The 20,226-nt window shown below is 49.7% G+C and overlaps 1 protein-coding gene across 8 annotated transcripts in view; it reads right to left on the reverse strand.

The window, feature by feature from the left end:
- CLMN (calmin) overlaps positions 1-20,226 on the reverse strand; it is a 122,128-nt gene that overhangs the window by 77,907 nt on the left and 23,995 nt on the right. The window lies entirely within an intron of this gene.

A 20,226-nucleotide genomic window follows, 5' to 3' on the forward strand; every position in this document is an offset into this window, starting at 1 on the left:
GCAACCTGTGGGTTCCGTTTCTCTAGAGGACCCTCACTGAAACCCACTGGGCTGAGCTGTGGCCCCTGCGAGTGTGGGTAAGAGGAGAAAGTCACTACCTGCAAATCAGACCTCCTGCCTTCAGCCATCTGCCACTGCTCCTACCATATCAGTTTCTCATTTTTTGCTCCCAGTGAATCATATGTCAAGCAGCTGGCTGGGATCAGAAGGAACAAGGCATTCTTTTCATGCTCAGACACAGCCCTGTGGAATACTGGCCTTCCAGTAGCCTGAAGCAGATAGAGGGAAGGAGGGCCTCCCGGTGACATTCTCCAGCCTTGAGGAAAAATAACACTCTGGTTGAATGAACTTAAGTTTGAATGTAATCAGATTCTCTCTATAGCAACAGTCTCACAACACAATCCTCTCGGCAGCTGCGAGCCATCTCCCGGTGAAACCCAGCTCACATGCAGGCCAGAGGAGAAGCCACCATCTGGGCCTGAGACAGCAGGACCGTGTGGGACGGAGGGTCAGAGCTGCTCCTTGGCTTCAGACCTGAATGAAGCGGAGGAAGCGAGCAGCTCCACTGTCTTTTGATTTCGGGGTTCACAGGTGTTCATATAAACATATGCTTCCCCAATTCCCAGATCTCCCAGATGGCCTGACCCACAGCAGAACTGAAAGGTCTTCATCCCAGCCTGTGATTCGTGATAAAGCCTATAGTACTTTGGGTTCATATGGTGCCTTTCAACTCAGCACACGGTCTGTACTCATGGTCCCATTGGACAATGACGTGGCCTCTTGACTCCCAGGCTCCCCTCCTGCAGCCCTAAGCCCAGCTGCCTGCCCACCAAGCTTCAGGCTCCCACCCCAAAATGTGAAGACACTCCTGGGAGGTGATTGCATCCTCTGACCCCTGCATCTAGCTGGGGTCATGTGAAGAAGTCTAGTCAATGGATGGGGTGGAAGTGTCCATGTCACTTTCTGGCTTGGTCTTCCACCCTGTCATGTACTCCTACCCCAGCTCTCCCATCCCATCTACTGGCTGGAGGGCTGTATGACTTGGCATGAGTGAGAAATTAACTTCTGCTCCATGAAACCGCTATGATGCACGGGCTTATCTGCTAGAGCAGCTCACATTTCCCTAACACAGGTTCCTATTTTATGAAGAAGAAAACAAAACCTAAGGAGGATGATGACCTGGGCAGGGTCAAACAGCCAGCCGGGAGGGCCAAGCCCAGGACTCAGGCCGTCAGTGGGGACCCTCCCTCAACAAAGTACCACATCTCTTTGCCAAACCACAGTCCAGTCAAATGCTATCTTTATTGACCATCTCCCTATCATTGACACCTAACTCAGTGTTTCCCTGGTAAGTCAATGAAAAATTATTAATTCCCCCTTATACTTGCCAGATCATCACTTTTTTTTCTTTAAGACACAATTTACATACTATATTCCTATTTAAAGTACTGGTCTGCGGGTTTTAGCATATGCAGAGTTGTGTAAATGTTGCCACAATCTAATTTAAATACCTGCTTCAAAAGAAATCCCATACTCATTAGAAATCATTCTATACTCCCCACACCTCCCCCTTCCCTGGTTAAGTGGTAAAGAATCCGCCTATCAATACAGGAGATGTAAGTTTGACCCCTGGGTCAGGAAGATCCTCTGGAGAAGGCAATGGCAACCCACTCTAGTATTCTTGCCTGGGAAATCCTACAGACAGAGGAGGCTAGCATACTACATTCCATGGGGTTGCAAAAGAGTCGGACAAAACTTAGCAACTAAACAACAGCTGCTGCTGCTGCTGCTAAGTCGCTTCAGTCGTGTCCGACTCTGTGCGACCCCAGAGAACGCAGCCCACCAGGCTCCTCTGTCCCTGGGATTCTCCAGGCAAGAACACTGCAGTGGGTTGCCATTTCCTTCTCCAGTGCATGAAAGTTAAGAGTGAAAGTGAAGTTGCTCAGTCGTGTCCAACTCTTAGCGAAACAACAGCTAATACTACTAAACTCTCCACCTTCCTCTCCAGCCTCAGGCAAACTTTAATCTACTTTCTACCTCCCTTAACTTGAGACATTTCACATAAATGGAGTCTTAGATTATGTGGCCTTTTGTGACTTGCTTCTTTTGCTTAGTATAATGTTTTTGAGGTTCATTCATGTTACAGCATGAATCAGGGCCTCATTCCTTTTTATTGCTGAATAATATTCCATAGTACAGATATACAGCATTTCATTTATCCATTCCATGTTGATGGACAGTTGGGTTGTTTCCAGTTTTTGAATAATTCTGCAATGCTGCTATGAACATCCGTGTACAAGTTTCTGTGTGGATAGATGTTTTCATTTATCTTGGAAACACAGCTACGAGTGGAATTGCTGGATTATATAGTAACTGATATTTTGAAGGACTGCCAGAATGCTTTATAAAGCAGCTGCACCATCCCCTACATTCGCACAGCAGTGTATGAAGGTTCTAGTTTCTCCACGTTCTTGTCAACACTTGTTATTGTCTGTCTTACTGGTTTAAGCCACCTAGTGCTTGTGAAGCACTTTCTATTTCATTTCCCTAAGGACTAATGATGTCTATTCCAATTCTTTGCTCATTTTTAATTGGGTTGTTTGTCATTTTACTATTGAGACACAAGTGGACATTTTGAGGCAAGTCCCTTATCAGATATGTTGTTGCTGTTTAGTTGCTAAATTGTGTCTGACTCTTTTGAGACCCTATGGACTGTAGCCCACCAGCCTACTCTGTCTATGGGATTTCCCAGGCAAGAATACTGGAATGGGTTGCTATCTCCTCCTCCAGGGGATCTTCCTGACACAGGGTTTGAACCCACATCTCCTGCATTGGCAGGCAAATTCTTTACCGCTGAGCCTTGGCTCATTACTAAATAAACAAGAATCCACGAACTACAAGAGCATTCAAGAAAGGCTCCGAAAGGCTCAGTGGTGTTTGGGATGGATCAGTAACAATCACACACTCGGTGCATCTGTACACTCACGGCTGCATCCAGGGAATTTAATAATTTTGACTATCAGCCTGGGACAGGATGGATAACTGTGAGTGGACATTTGACCTGCGGTTCTACAAACACCACCTCTGTTCTCACCTACCTGGTCTCCACTCTGACTACACACCTTAGGTCAACGATAATACCAACAGCTACAAAGCCCTGCTTGCCAGAGCCAGCCTGACAATCAGTGACTGCGTAGCCCTTTCAAAGGCTTTCTACGGAGCCATCTTCCATCCAGTCCAGCTTGCACCCAGACTCTCACTCTGAACCCCGCTCAGCTGACCAATCTTGAACCTTTCCCCTACTTTGGCTGATAAATAAAAAACAAATTCTTTGCCCATATGGTTTGAGAGTTGTTTTACTTCTTTTTCTTTCTGTGTGTGTTTGTGGCAGAGAAAGACAAGGAAGAGTTTTGCCCTGTTATCTTCATAGGTTCATGACCTGGGCTCTGGCTTAGCGATCAGTTTCACTCCATCCATGACTGCAGTCTTTCTATTTCCCAGTTATTATCATTTCTCATCCCTGCATTTGCAGTGTAGTCCCCGCCCCCTGCTTTTGGCTCGAGCTTGCTTCCTCCTGGAAATGCTTAGCTCTCAGAGCTCTGCACAGCCCCAGTCCCCTCTCCCTCCTCTGGTCTTTTTCTCCCCATTGCTCTGCTTGGAAACGTCTGTTTTCTTTCTCTCCTCCCTGCCCGCCCATCAGACCCACATTGCACTAACCACACCTTTTAAGCTTCCCAAGGCTACGTGGCATCTGGGACACTGAAATCAGCCGATATTTTAATTGCCACCCCTGCCCATGCTTGGCAGGCATGGACCATGATTAGCTGTCATCATGCCATCACATGGTCAGCAAACATACCCCCTGGGGAGCTGCCTGCATCTCTGTTCAGCAGCGGCTGCCACATGCCATTTCCTGTTGGTTCCTAGACACCAGGGCACATGGCCCTGGTCACTGGTTAGGAGGGAAGCGTGTCCTGAGCCCCAGGGAGCTGGTCCCAGCACGCTGCCTCGGAAGGACGCCTCCAAACCTGTGACTACTGGTGGGGGAGCCCCTGACTGGGTGTGTCTCACAATATTTTTATAAGACCATCACTTATTCATTCAACAAGCAATTACTGACCCCTCCTATGGGCCAGACAGTGCTCCAGGCCCTGGGGAAACAGCATAGGTGGGTATCTTGCAAATGATGCCAACAAAAGCCCCAGATGCGTGACACCTGCACGTCTGATATGGAGAGGTTAACAACCAAGGGAATAAATACACAAAATGTCTAGTCCGGTAGCAGGGTATAAGGGCCAAAGAGAAAAATAAAACACAAAAGGGGAAGGGAGAAGGAGTCTGTGAGTGAAATAGATGAAAAGTGGTAGTATTTTAATTCTCCCAATTAAAATTTCAATCAGTAGTCCTCACTCTGGCACAATTCTGACCCCAGGGGACATTTGGCAATTCCTAGTTTTTGATCATCACAACTCGGAGGAGGGTGCCACAGGCATCTGGCAGGCAGAGACCAGGGAGGCTGTTAAACCTCCTCTGATGCACAGCACGGCCCCTCATGACGTAGAGTGATCCGTTCCAAGATATCCCTAGTGCTGAGTTCCAGAAACCCTGGCTAGGGAAGGCTTATCGAAAAGGTGACATCTCAGTTCAGACCTGAGGGCAACAGAGGGTAGCAAATGTATATGATCACACACAGACACGCATGTATACACACACATCGGTGCACATGGATTCTGACACAGGTTGGGCATGTAGTATCTTTTCGGTGAGATTCATCACTGTTATCCCTGTATCAAGGTCAGTACCACGGACTCCTGGGGGATGTTGAGGACACAGGGAAATAAAGGCAGGACAAGAAGGCGCTTGTTGAGGAGGTGGAGGGACAGATGGAAGCAGAGGGAAGTGGTGCAGCCAATGCCAGGGAGCTCGCACCGGGGGCTGGGCTGTGGCTGGAGGGGCAGGGAAGGTGGTCAGCAGGGCTGGAGTGGACTGACCCCTCTAAACCCTTCCAGAATGTCCAAACCTCACAGAGACCCAGATGCAGAGAACAAACTTACAGATAACAAGGCAGGGAAGGGAGGGGTGGGATGAACTGGGAGGTTGGAACGGACAGATAAACTCTCCTACGTAGAAAACAGGTAACTAATGAGAACGTACTCTACAGCACAGGGAACTCTCAATGCTCTGTAGTGACCTAAATGGGAAGGAAATCCAGAGGGGATATTGGAACATGCATAGCTGATTCACTTTGCTGTACAGCAGAAACCAACACAACGGTGTAAAGCATCTATACTCCAATAAAAATAACAATAATAATAATAATGAAAAGGATTCTCACATCTCTGCCTTAAAGCATCTCTAATTAGAAGAGACCTGAAAGACAGAGCAACCAGGTGCAATGGGAGCCCCTGTTTGGATCCCAACTTGAACGACAATGGCAGAAAGCAAAACCAAAGCCGTGCACGGAGACAATCAGGGAAATCTCAGCGCTGGTGGTATCAACGATATTAAACGGATTTTGTTTGACTTGTCGGGTGTGATGATGTTGCCATTGCTATGGTTTAAAAATGTTTCTTTTGGAGTTCTCGACTAAAACATCTGTGGATAAAATGATCTGAGGTCTGGGATTTGCTTTAAAACCATCAGGGCCGGTGGGGGAGGCGGGCTTCGGGGCCCAGGGTGACACATGGGAGGTCGCAGCTGGATTAGTGCTGAAGCTGCAAAGGGCGAAGGGTGCACCGTCCTAGTCTTTCTACTTTGGTGAATGCTTGAAATACTCTATAATCGCATTTTCTAAAATTAATAGGAATTAAAATATATGGTGGGCTTCCCAGGTGGTGCCAGTGGTAAAGAAACTGCCTGCCAATTCAGGAGATGTAAGAGACTTCAGGGAAAAGGTTTGGGGAATCAATTTCATCATCCCCTCCCGGTAGGCAGACGTGGGTGCGGGAGCCCATCCCAGGGTCTTGAACTGGTACTTCCTGGTGCCGTGAGCACAGGGAGAGAAGGAGGAAGGGTCTCATCACGTGCCCCTGCTGCCAGGACCCCCTTCACTAATTTCCTGGTTGAGTGAGGCCTTAATAAGAGGCTGGCATTTTGGATAGACCATCTCAAGGTGCTCTCAGAATAAAATGGAGCTTGTATGTGCCAAGAAGCCTTTGCCAAGGACCCACTCCCAGTCCCAAGCCACCAAGAGCATCTTATAGATGAGGACCTGGTCCAGGCCAAAGATGAAGAATCAAGCTTAGATGTCAGACTTCTGATTAACTGACATGCTGGAGATGCAAACAAGTAAGGACCGGAAGTCTTAGATGCGAGTTCATGTTCCACCTGCAACCTTACTGAATCATTTCAAAGAACAGCATTTAGAGAGGTCATCAGGACAAAACTATCCCAAGTCACACAAGTCCTAGATAACCAAAGCTTATCTTCTGACGATCCGAACTCCTCTTGATGGAAATTTTGGTGAGCTCAATAACTTTCCTTCTGGTGTTTCAAATAGAAAGTAGCAGTCACTTTGGTTCAGCAGTTCAGGGCAGTGCTTAGAGATTAGTTGGGCTAGTCAAGAGCAGAAGAGAAACAGGAAATGAAAACATGAAATAAGAAAATGAGTGCAAAGCACAGAGAATCAGGTGGGGGTCAGGGACTCCCTCAAATCCAGATTAATCAATCAATGAGGAATCTTTCATTCATTCAACAAGCCATGAATATTAACTCTGTGCCTGGCACTGTTAGACACAAGAACTCACAGGATGAAAACTCATCATCCCCGCCCTCCAGGAGCTCATGGTCTAAAAGCAAGGAAGTCCAAGCTACCATCTCCGGCAGCAGTAAGCTCCTCATTCCCTCGACTGGGGGAAAATCAAGGAAGGTTCCCAGAGGAGGTGATGTCTGGAGAAGCTAAGCTTTAAAGGCTACATAGGTGCTCTCCCAGGCAGTACTCTGGGTCAGTCTGAAACTACCAGCATCAGGAGACCTCTGGATGTAGGAATCTCTTGGCCTTGCAAAGGCAAAGCAGTCTCTCTGCTCAGAGATGCTTCATTAGGCCCCGGGGAAATCAGTGGCATGTATCTCATGCTCACACACAAGTAAACTACTACACAGGACCAGAATTAAGTCTAAACTGGGAAATGCTTCTGAGACTTTTTGGAATCTGCTATGACAGCATATGTTGGCTTGAAATTAAGACGGCCCTATTCAAAGCCATTCTTAGCTGAAATCTTCCTATCTGGACACTTGGAAGCAGGTTTTAGAAATTTTGACTTTCAACTCTTGACAATGGTTTGTGACAACACAGTGTTTTCTTGCACGGAGATGGGCTACTCCAACACTCGGAGATGGAAGGAGAGAGGGGAGCGGGTGTGTGTGTGTTTCTCCATCCCTTGATCCACCAGAGAACTCTCCACTTTTGTCTGTGATGAGCCACACCCTCTGGACGTGGTTGTGTGTCTCTGGTCAAGGGTAGTAATTTTCCTCAGAGCGGCAGCTGCATGAGGAGGTGAGAATGTGAATTGGGTTCTGAAGGATGAACAGGAGTTCACCAGCCACAGTAGCCAGAGAAGAGAATGACCAGGGACCAGTGTGTACAGAACACCTGAGCAGTTTGGTTTTGCAGGAGCCGAGGATGGGCAGAAGGCAAGTGCCAGATGTTGGATGGTCTTTGTTGCACCAAGATCTGGACTTCAACACAACTATGGCAGATGGCCAACTCAGAGTTAAGAGCATCACTCTGGCAGCCTATGGAGAGGAGGCTGGGATGGGAAGCAAGAACAAGTCAAGAAGTCATTTAGGAAGCTGTCTCAGTCCAGGCCCAAGTGATGGGAGCTTGGACAAGAGCAGAAACTGGTCACATTTTAAGCGGCTTCTCAGGCCACGTCCCCCAGGGCTATTGCACTTTGCTTCCATGACCTTTCAGGAATCCCAGTCCCTGCCTTAGCTGGTCCTTGCACCTCCCCTCTGACACTCCTCTCCTGCAAATCTGCAGAAGCAGTGAGAAGTGATTCTGATGAGCTGACTGTGCAAACCAGCACAATCCTGTGGATCTGAGCATCACGTCTGTGTCTACATGAATAAATAAAAACCTGTCCGCCTACGTCGGTCCTCTGCCCACAAACCCTGCGTCTGATAGCAGCGTCTCTCCTAGCTCAGCTCTGTGGTCAGTCTCCACCGAAGCCCAGTGCCTCACACAGACCAGAGGGCCAGGTTGCGGGGCCTGCCTCAACCTGCCCAGCCTTCTAAGCACAGGTCTGGGGCCCCGGGAATCTCAGGGGAGCCGGGTGAATCAGCCGGCAGTAACTGGATCCATAATTTCCAATGATTCCAAGAATGAGAGGAGAGTCTGTGAGTTTCCCTTCCTGTAGTGCCAGGGTTGCCAACCCTGTGGGGCCCCATGCCCAGGGTCTCTGATATAGCAGCCTGGGGTGGGGCCTGATAACCAGCATTTCTAGTCCATCCCCAGGTGATGATGAAGCTGGCACCCAGAAATCACACTTTAAGAACCTCTGCTCCAAGAGCTTAGCAGGTAAGATTTCCATGAACCAAACCTTCAGTAAGACTCGGGCGCTGGAGAAGTTCTGGGATTCTGGGTCTTTGGTGGGATCCCATAGCTCACCACTCATGACCAAAACCACCCAATATCTTTTATCTCTACATCCTCCTGTGTTTTGAGGGGACAGAAGGATTCCTGGCCAGCTCTCTGCAGTTTCCCTTCTCAATCAACCCCAAAACAATTAGTGAACATCAAGATTCTGTGTGCATGCTTAAATGCCACTTACCAGTTTACAAAAGCATTTCCTGACCATTAGCTGGTAGGTTCTTTCAGTGTGTCTCTGACTCAAGTCAGGTTTGATGCCAACTTTGCAGCTGAGGAAACAGCCTCAGGAAGGTAGTGACTAGCCTAAGATCTCACAGCTGAAGAACAGAGGGGCCTGGGAGAGGTCTCTGGCCTCGGCCTCTAAACTCTGTAGGAGTTCAACATCACCATAGCAGCATCCCCCCAGAAGTCCTGTATACAAAGGCCTCACTCACACCAGATCCCCCACTTGGAGAGGACTAACCTGGGCAGCTACAGCCCAGAGTGGCCACAGGTATGACCTGGCCAGTCCCAGCAGCAAGGAAGCCCATGGAGGGCCCTGAATGAAGGCTGGGGATCAGAGGAGGCGTCTCGAAAGAGGTAAGATGAAGGGAAGTGAGGTCGAATGAGACGGCAGGGCTGCAAAGAACAGTGCTCCAGGCAGAGGGAATAGGAGATGCAGAGGATGAGAGACAAGAGAGAGCGACTGAAACTCGAGCAGCCAGAGCACCGGTTCTCCTAGGCGACTAAGGGCGAGTCGAAGAGACAGGTGGATTCTGCGCTTGGGGGTCTCACGAGGAACACAGTGGAGTCTGGGCTCATCTTATCCATCGAGGGCAGGAGTGTGAGTGAGGACTCTTTTGAAAGCTGTTTGGACACCTCTACAAAAATGAAACACGTCAAACCTTTCAATTTAGCAAGTCCACCTCTGAGTATAACCCAGAACAGGTGCTGAAGTCCACCAAAAGGCATGCCCAAGAAATGTTCTTAATCACAGTATTCGTAGAGCCCCACACCAGAAGCAACCTAACTGTCCATCCACAAGGAAAAAGGAAAACAATGCTGCTTTAACACAAAGAGATATTATACAGACGTGAAAAAGAACGAATGACTGCTCCCTTCGACCTGAATGAGCCTCACAGACACAGATCAAGCAGAAGCCACAACACATGTACACAAAGAATTCAGGCTGCACGATTCCATTTATATAAAGTTCAAGAACAAGGACTGCTCGTCATGGTGACAGGAATCAGAACAGAGGTTACTGCTGGAGGCCGGTGTTCATAGGGAAGGGGCACAGCGGGGAAGCTCCTGAGGTTCTACAAGTTCCCTTCCTGTGATTCTGGGGAGTAGCTGCATAGATGGTGCACTTGTTAAAATTCACCGATTTGTAAGCTAAAAGTTGGGCTTCCCAAGTGGCAAGGTGGTAAAGAATCCACCTGCCCATGCAGAAGACACAAGAGACACAGGTTCAATCCCTGGGTCGGGAAGATCCCCCAGAGAAGGAAATGGCAACCCACTCCAGTATTCTTGCTTGGGAAATTCCACAAACAGAGGAGTCTGGTGGGCTACAGTCCATGGAGCTGCAAAAGAGTCAGACACAACTGAGCAACTGAGAACACACACACGCTGAAGATTTGGGCAATCTGTACATCATACTGTACACATATCACACTCGATAAAAGAGACCTACTGAGTGATATTCTTACTGTATCTATATTACACCTTGACTTTTTCCCCTACCAGTAGGAGAAATTATAGAGAGAATGGCACAGAGTTAAAGTCAGAGGGATGGATTTCTGCAGCAGTCAGACCCGCGTATGGTTATTTAGAATCCTGACATGCAACCCTTGGGGCTTCCCAGGTGGCTCAGTGGTAAAGAACCCGCCTGTCAAGCAGGAGACATGGGTTCAATCCATGGGTTGGGAAGATCCTCTGGAGAAGGAAATGGCAACCCACTCCAGAATTCTTGCCTGGGAAATTCTATAGACAGAGGAGCCGGGTGGGTTCCAGTCCATGGGGTAGCAAACAGTCGGATATGACTTAGCAACTAAACCACACCACAGCTAGTGTGCAGTGCTGCGTTATTTTCCAGTGTGAAGCAGAGTGATTCAGTTATGCACACATATATACATATATCTACATATACATATATATTTATATTCTTTTTCAGATTCTTTTCCATTAGAGGTTATTACAAGATATTGAGTAGATTTCCCTGTGCTATATAGTAGGTCCTTGCTGTTGACCTATTTTATATATAGCAGTGTTAAATACTAATTCCTAACTCTTACTTTATCTCTTCCCCTATCCCATCTCCACTAAATTAAGGATCTGGATGTGGAGAGATCCTGGATTTTCTGGATAGGCCCAGTGGAATCACAAAGGTCCTTATGAGAGAGGGGCAGAGAAGGATTTGACCCAGAAGACAGAAGGGAAAGCCATTAACAGAGGCAGAATCGGCAACAGAAGACGAGACCCTGCTGACTGTGAGGCTGGAGGAAGTGGCCACGAGCCAAGGGAACCCAGGTGGTCTCCAGAAGCAAGAAAAGGCAAAGAGACAGATTTTCTCCTGGAGTCTCTGGAAGGAATACCGTTCTGGTCCCTGGAAGTGAGACCACATCACCTCCAGAACCATCAGATAATAAAGCTATGTTCTCTGCTATTATATATCAATGCATACATGTAGAATCTGGAAAAATGTTACAGATGATCTTATTTGATAAAGAGACAGAGAGAACAAACATATGGACACCACAAGGGGAAGCGGGGCAGGGGTTGGGATGAACTGGGAGACTGGGATTGGCACATATACATGACTGAGTATAAAACAGATAACGAATGAGAACCTACTGAACAGCACAGGAAACCCTACCCAAGGCCCAGCTGAGCTTCTGTGCTGTGCTCAGTTGCGTCCAGCTCTTTGCAACCCCACGGGCTATAGCCCACCAAGCTCCTCTATGTGATTTTCCAGGCAAGAGTACCGCAGTGGGTTGCCATGTCCTACTCCAGGGGATCTTCCCAACCCAGGGACTGAACGCGCGTCTCCTTCGGCTCCTGCATTGGCAGATTCTTCACCACTGTGCCACCTGAGAAGCCCAGACACAGCACTCTACGGTGACCCAAATGGAAAGGAAATCCAAAAAGAGAGGGGATATATGTAAACGTAGAGCTGGTCCACGTTGCTGTACAGCAGAAACGAACAGAACACTGCAGAGCAACTAGACTAAAATAAAAATTAATGAAAAAATAAAGCTGTGTTCTTTGAAACCAGGAAGTGTGGCAATTTGAGATAGTGTCCACAGGAAACGCACAAGCCTCCTTATGATGCTGTGAGGAGCTGAATGTCAGATCAGCTTTGCTGTTCTCTGAATTTCTCAACCCCAGTTGTGGGAGGTCCCTGGAGGCCCAGAGGTGAAGACTTGGCCTTCCAATATGGGGAACGTGGGTTCAATCCCTGATTGAATGCCTTGCAGAGAAAAAACCCAAAACATAAAACAGAAACATTGTGGTAACAGATTCAATAAAGACTTTAAAAATGATCCACATTAAAACAAACAAAAAAAACCATTTAAAACAAAAACCCACACCAGTTGTATGAAGGGAGTATGCAGAGGACATTGAAAGAGCAGAGCTTGAAGGTAGACCTTGTAAGATCCTGATTCTGTCCTTTCTCAGCTGGGTGAGCTGGGAAAAGCTAACCTCTCTGAGTCTCACCTATAAAATGGGTGTTGTGTTATTCTCTATCTGCTTCATTTTGTCTGCATTGCTCAGATTCCAAGAGTTCGTTGGCAGTTGGGGGTGAGGGTGGGATGGGGTGGGTGGTGGCGCTCAGTACAGGGCCAATAAGCCTTAGCAGTCCAGGAATAATGATGCACAAAAGCCAGGATATAAGAGGGCGTGCGTGCATCTCACGTGGTTGCAGACAGGTCACAGGAAAGCATGGTTGGAAAGGGCCCTATTCTCTGAAATGGTCATTGTGTTAGTTTCATTATTATTAATAGCCTCCGAGCTATCTGCTAGGCTCCGGCCTCACCAAGCTGTTGTGTCGAATTCTTCGTTTCCAAAAGAACAGGAACAACTGAAAAAGAAACCACCTTGGAACGGGTTTTAGCTGGTGGAGTGGAACCGGGGATGTTTCCGTGTCCCTGGTTACTGATGACAACATCCACGCACCGAGCGGCAGGCGTGGCGCCTCCAGACTGCCTGGGACTTGGCTCACCCTCCAGGAAACCACCTGTTGGGACCGCCACATTCAATGGGAGCCCAGCTGCCTAGCAATGCTCTGTAAACAGATGCCTCCTCCCGCCCACACCAATCTGCATCCTCCTGTTCCCACAGCTCCTGCCCTGCTGGGAGCTAATACCTATGGCTGCAGAGTGCCGATGCCAACAGAACAAAACACACACACACACACACACACACACACACACACACACGGAAACCAGACACCTTCATCCTGCCTGAAAATGTCCCTGGCCAGAGTGTCTGCCTCTCATCCCAGAGGTTCTTGGTTACAGGCATGGTCAGGATGGTCACTTTTGCAAATAAACATCAACCCCCCAGAATCCTGGTGAAGGGAAGATGAGATTGGTCCTTGCAAAGGCATCAAGGGAATGTAGAGCAGTATCGCCCTCCCGAAAAGTAATCAGGTCTTGCATTATCCGAAGCGCCAGAAAGAAATTCCTAAATCCAGCGACCCAATATGTTTGCACCTCTTTAATTGTCCTAAAGATCATCAGAAACCAGGAGAATGAATGAACAGGCATAGAACTTCATCACAGCAGGATATATCAAAAACAGGGAAAAGCTGGAGGAGCCCTAAATGGTAAACAGTGGTTTAAAAAGTCATAGGGAGAAGTCTTATGCAGCCACAGAAATGGTGTTTATCCAGCTTTTAAGATGTGGGAAAATTCTGAGCTCCTAATACAAAATGAAAAGGAGCAGGGTTCAACACTGTATATGTGCGTGCTAAATCACTTCAGTCGAGTCTGACTATCTGTCGACCCTATGGGCCATAGCCCTCCAGGCTCCTCTGTCCATGGGATTCTCCAGGCAAGAATACTGGAGGGGGTTGCCATGCCCTCTTCCAGGGCATCTTCCTGACTCAGGGATTGAACCCACATCTCTTGCATTGGCAGGAGGGTTCATAAGCATACAAAATTGTGTACAGGATTGACCAAATAACGACGACAAGCATTTATTAAGCACTCACTGTGTGCCTTACTATGAGAATCCCAAAGACAGAGGAGCCTGGCAGGCTGCAGTCCATAGGGTCGCAGAGTCAGACATGGCAGAAGCAACTTAGCACTACTGTGTGTCTGGCACTGGGCTGGGGCTTGACATGTATTTATATGACATCATTTAGCCTCACTGCAAGCCATCGAGGAAGGTTCCACCTTAGGCCCATTTCACAGACTAAGGGACTGAGACATGGAGAGAAATCTCTAGTTCAATTATTCCTCTGCCTGTAGGTGACGACACTGCAACCAGTATGCAGGTCCAAGTGACTGTATGTTACACCATTTATCCTCAAACCATCAATACATTTATGGGGGGAAAAGCCAGAAAAGCAGATGTATTGAAATATTAATTGCAGTCATTTCTGCATGGTGCCATTTGAGATGATTTTCATCTTCTTTATACTTTGGGTATTTTCCAAATTTTATACAGCGGACATGTGCTACTTTTAAACCTAGAAACTCTGCTATTTTTAAAGGCCTCCAGAGATGTCATAATGTCCCCTAGAATGGCTTAAATAACAACGACACAAACAAAGACCAGTAATGAGAGATCTGCCCTCCCAGGACTGACTCCCCTTGCCCCCACCTTGGAACAGACAAAAGCCATACTGTCTTACCCATTCATTTTCCTTCCCAGGAGATGCCCTTGACTTTGAAGACCTTCAAGTCAAAAGCCTGACAACAGCACTTCCCTTCCACACTCTGGAGGCAGAGGGGAGCCCTCTGGCTTTACCTGCTCTCCCGATTCCCAGGCCAGGGATGGAGGTCGGGGGATGGGGGGGGGGGGGCGAGGGAGGGGGTGGACTCCATTTGCACCCCCCACCCTGCAAAAACACCAACTTTCCCAGGAGCCAGGATTTGCTGGGAGCGAGAGAAAAATCATGGAGGATTAGCACAGACAAGCTTGGGAGGGCAAGATAAGGCTCGGAAGGTCAGGCCTGTGAGAGCACAGGATGGATGCTTATGGGGGCATGGGGACCGGAGGCCCTGAGTCTGTGCCTCTCCAAGGTCACAGCTAATTCAATCCCAGCACACCCAACCAGCCATCAGAGGTGATCAGACGGAGGCACCTAAGTACCAGGAAGAAGACGTCTACAAGTGACAGAGCAGGAGGAAATTTTACACGTAGCCTTCCCTGGTGGCTCAGATGGGAAAGAATCTGCCTGCAATCCAGGAGATCCAGGTCCAATCCCTGGGTGGGAACGACCCCCTGGAGAAGGGAATGGTAACCCACTCCAGTAGTCATGTCTGAAAAATCCCACAGACAGGGGAGCTGGGTGGGCCACAGTCCATGGGGTTGCAAAAGAGTCAGACATGACTGAGCAACTAACACTTTTCATTTTTTTTTCGTGACTGTGAGAACAAATAAAAATGTATTTGGGAAAGGATTAGAAATGAAAAAAAAAATTAAAAATGACACTAATTATATCAGAGTGCATGGGCCTGAATGTACTTTCCTTTCTTTCCCCCCCACCTTCTAAGCTTTCCCTAATTTATTTTGAAATGAAATCAAATAAACAGATGTTTTTTTGAAACTCTCCTGGGAAGTCTGCCAGGCTCTGGTCTGTACCGCTCCCTTTGGACCATGCCCAGGAGAGGTTTGGAACTGGCTCTGTGTCAGGGGCAGCAGGGAAGGGCAGAACCATGCTGGTGCACCGCCCCGGGAAGCCCTCTCTGGTTCATAAAAGGAAAAAAGACATTCATGGCAACAACACATCCCCAGGCGGAGTTGTCCCTGCAAGAGAATGACAGCCTGGGCTCCTTCCTGCCCACACTGGGGCCACGAGACAAACCTGCGATCTCTAGAAACCAGGCCTGGACTTCCACGTGGTAAGGAAGAAGGCAGCATAAAGAAAGGAAGAGGGAAAAAACAAATCCCTCCCACTCGTCTCGCACTTAATGCTGCAGCCAAAGCTCGCTGCATGCCAGCAGGGAGGGTGCCAGTCCCCTGCCTGGCTGGGGGTGGGTGTGGGCTGCCGAGGGAGGAAGTGGGAGAGGTCCACACCCTCATGGAGAACAGACCAATGGGATGTGGGGCTGGGGAGGTGGGGCTCGAGGTATGAAGTCTGGCCCTGAAGAGCTGCCCTACCGCCCCAGGCAACTCCCCTACCCACCCACTCACTACACCCCAAGCAGCCAGGACTGCAGGGCAGCCCGCCTGCTGAAGGACCTGCAATGAATAGGTAGGACGCATTCTTCCATCTAGAGGTATTTACTAAGCATCTACTATGTGTCAGCCACTGAATGAGGCCACAGTGATGAGCAAGATGCCTGGGTCCTGCTTGCCAAGGGAAGACAGACATTAGTCTGGAAAACACAACCAGCCATAGAATCACAGAGAGGGATTGTTGCAAGGATGAATGAAGAAGGTTAGGCTCTAAGAGATGGAACCCAGGGTCCCTCAGGAAGGAGGTGGGCTGGGGTGCTTGTCAGGCATGCACCTTGCACATAGTCAGTGCTCAGGGACCCACACCCACTGGCATCTGGGTGGAAGGATCAGGTGGAGCAGAAAGACCTGGGAGACAGACCCACATCCACAATCCAGCTCCCTCCCTTGCCTAGCCCTTCCCAGCAGCTCCATACTGGACAAGTGACTCTTGGTCTCGAATAACGTGCAGAAAAGTACACATGTTAAAGCACTGGGTTGAGGATGAGGATTAGGTCGCTGTGGTGTGTGGTTTCCCCAGGCAATGCCCTCCCTACCCCCTCTCCCCAGTTCATGCCCATCTGGAAGACTGACCCTCCTCAGACTGCAGCATTGGGCACCCCTGTCCTCCGGCCACCTGTTGGAAGGACCAGGTGGGGATGGAGAGGGGTCTGATGATTCAGTCCCCGGCACTCATGGGGTCCCCTGGTAGCTCAGATGGTAAAGAATCGGCCTGCAATGCGGGAGACCTGGGTTTGATCCGTGGATTGGGACAGTCCCCTGGAGAAGGGAATGGCAACCCATCCAGTATTCTTGCCTGGAAAATCCATGGATAGAAGAGCCTGGTGGGCTACAGTCCATGGGGTCGCAAAGAATCGAATATGACTGAGCAACTTTCACTTCACTTCTTCTCATGCCAGGGCTTCATTCATTCACCCTGACCCACAGTTCCTCACCAGTTTGTAAAGGGTGCTTTGTGGGGCGGTGGGGGGGTCTCCACAGGGACCCCCTCTCCTTGAGTCCCCAGGGCTGCACCTCCTTGCCTGGGCCCTTCTCCCACCTCCACCCTGTGAACAGCCCTTTAGCAAACCCTGCAGACTCTCCCCTGTGAGTTTCCTGCTGGGCTCCCAGCTGATAAGACCTCATGATAAGCTCAAGGCATTTGAGTGCTGATGACAGGGTGGAGGACATTGTCCCTCGGGAAAATGTGTTCAGGCTGCCACGCCCACAAGCTGGCTAATCCCAGAGGTTGGTAGCCGGAAAGAGTAAGTGAGAGGCTGCAGAAAAAAAACCAGTTCAGAGGTCAAAGCTTGCAGGCACTCAACAAACACCCCAGGCATTGTGCCAAGTGCTAAAGATAGCAGCGTAAGAGACAGCTTTTCCTCCTGGGGAATGGCCCAGCTGAGGGGACAGATGTGTAAACAAGTGACTGGTGTGCACAGAATAAGAGTGATGAGAGCCGACGGCAGCAAAGAGCGGAACTGCCAGTCTGTACAGCCCTGATGTCAGGAGGGGCTTCTCAGAGACACTGGGTTCAGCCTCTTTGGATGTATAGAAGTTTGCTGGCTAAGGGAGCACACAGGGCGGAGGGGAAAAGGTGAGCAAAGACAAGGACATAAGACAGAGTTCTCACGTTGACCAAAGGACCAGGTCACTCCACGTGACAGCTGGCCGGGACAGAAGAGCCACACAAACCAATCCCACCCCAGGACCTTTGCACTTGCAGCTTCCTCTGCCCAGAGTACTTTTCACTCCATCTTTGCAGAGTTGCTGCTGGTCATCACTCACCTCGTCAGAGGCTTCCCCTGACTGCAGAGTCTCCTGTATGGGCTTTCTTTGGCTGCTGTAAATCAACACAAAAGCAGCAACACAAAACCACAGAAATTCATCTCAAGAGTTCTAGAGATCAAACCCTGAAAGGGGTCTCACTGAGCCAAAATCAAGGCGCTGTTAGGTCTGGAGGTTCTAGGGGAAAACCAATTTTCCTTCTCCAGCTTTGAGAGGCCACCCACATTCCCTGGCTTGCGGTCTTCTTCCCTCTTCAAAGCCGGCAACAGCTGGTCAAGTCCTTCTCAAGCTGCCTCTCTCTGACTCTGACCTCTCGCCGCCCTCTTTCACTTGGAGGGACCCTTGTGATTACACTGAGCCCACTCAGATAATCCGGGATAATCTCCCACCTCAAGATCCTTCACTTAATCACATTTGCAAAGGCCTTTTTGTCCTGGGAAAGCACACATCTGCATGTTCCAGGAGTTAGAACGTGGGCCTCTCTGGGGACCAAAATTCTGGCTCCCACATGTCCTCCTTCCCCACCCATCACCCTCCTTCCCTAAAGCATCTTGATTTTCCGCCAGGCACTTCTTTTTTAAAAATAAGTTATTTATATTTGGCTGCCCTGGGTCTTTGTTGCTACATGCGGGCTTTCTCTAGTTGCAGCGAGGAGGGCCTCCTCTCTAGTTGCGGGGCACGAGCTTCTCACTGCAGTGGCTTCTCTTGTCACAAAGCATGGGTTCTAGGCGCACGGGGTTCAGTAGTTGCAGCACACAGGCTCAGTAGTTGTGGCTCACAGGCTAAGTTGCTCTGCAGCATGTGGGATCTTCCCAGGCCAGGGATCGAACCCGTGTGACCTGCACTGGCAGGCAGATTCTTATCCACTGTACCACCAGGGAAGTCCCCACCAGGCACTTTTAACACCCAAATCTTGATTGCTCGTGCGCTTGTGTACAGTCCATCTCCCCCACTAGGATGTGAAGCTCCGGGGGAGTGGGGTCTAGCCTGTCTTGCCCACCTCGTGTTCCCAGCACCAAAAACAGTGTCTGGCATGCAGGAGATGCTCAAACCAAGATGCACTGGGAGGAGAGAGGGGGGCGGGCAAGTGAGGCCCACCTGTCAGCCAAGCCCTGGCAAGCCTCCCACCCTGTCCCCGCCCCTGGGACACAGCGGTTTCCAAAGCCTGGCTCTTGACTTCAGGTAGGTAACAGGCACTGAGTCTGCAAAGCTTCCTCACAGAGCTGCCAAAGTTCACCATCTAGAAAGAGCAGTTACAGGAGGGCCAGTGGAGGAGGGTTCACGGTGAGGCAGCGGGTGCCAAGCACAAGGTGGCAATGGGCCTAACGGGAGGGGGAGAAGAAGGGGGACAGGGATCCCAAGCGTGGGGCTGGGAGGCCAGAGACCTGGACATCTGGAGACACAGGAGGAGCGGCCTGCTCTGGACCCAAGGAAATGGGCACTGTGGATCCTGACACATCAGGGGGCTTGTCCACAGAGCAGACCCCCAGTTGGGTGCAGAGGAGACCACAGAGCAGGGGAGGGCCACGGCCAGATGGGTCCAGATGAGGACAGGCCCCTGCCAAGAAGTGCCAGGTGCCTCCTGAGGGCCTATGTCCTGCCTTCTCACCCAGGCTTAGTGTAGAGCCCAGAATATGGGGGGGAATACATCAGAAGCTCAGACGGGCCACACAGCCAGCAAGTGGCGGGGCTGGGATGCACGTGACCCAGTAAACAGTGTGGACGACACGCCTCCACACGCAGGAACCATGAAGACCAGCAGCTCAGTGGGGAATGGAGTACATCGCCATGACTCATCTAGCCCACCCCGATGGCACACCCCCTCGCTCCATCACTGCCGCCTTCTCCCCCTGCCTGGGATGCCCTCCATCCTCCCCCTACACCACCTCTCTACTCGGCTGCTTTCAAGGGGGACATTGATCTTGGGGGCCCCATGTAGCACGTCTGCTCACCCTGCCCCACTGTCCTGCCCTGCTGTGCAGTCTGTCCCGGCACAAAGCTGTGGGCACCCACGACACACTTCAGGACCCCATCCCACATTGGCCTGAGCGCAAATGCCCCACCGTTCACTGGCCATGTGACTTCGCACAAGTCCCTGAGCCTTTCAGTGCTTCTGGCTTCCCCTCTGCCCAAAGGGGATGTCACGAGCATCCTTGTGCAGAGCGCCCGCTACAGGGTAGGTTAGTGGAGACACTGACATGTAGTAGCCTGGCCCCAGGGCCTATCAGAGTTCACTGCTGAGTAAATCTGGCAGGATGACCGGCTCTGGTAACGACAAAGCATCTCCCCTCTTTATGCTGTTCTCCGCTGCACCGTTTCAGCCCAGAAGTTAAAAACCAGAGACCATCCATAGTAAACACAGTGGGAATAATAAAACTGGTTACCACGGGGAAACTGTGTCCCAGGTATTATATATACATTGTCTTGTTTCATTTCCAAAATGAGCAAGTGAGGTAGCAGTTACGAGCTCATTTATGGGT

This window comes from Bos indicus, chromosome 21, assembly GCF_029378745.1.
Source record: "Bos indicus isolate NIAB-ARS_2022 breed Sahiwal x Tharparkar chromosome 21, NIAB-ARS_B.indTharparkar_mat_pri_1.0, whole genome shotgun sequence".
Lineage (NCBI taxonomy): Eukaryota > Metazoa > Chordata > Mammalia > Artiodactyla > Bovidae > Bos > Bos indicus.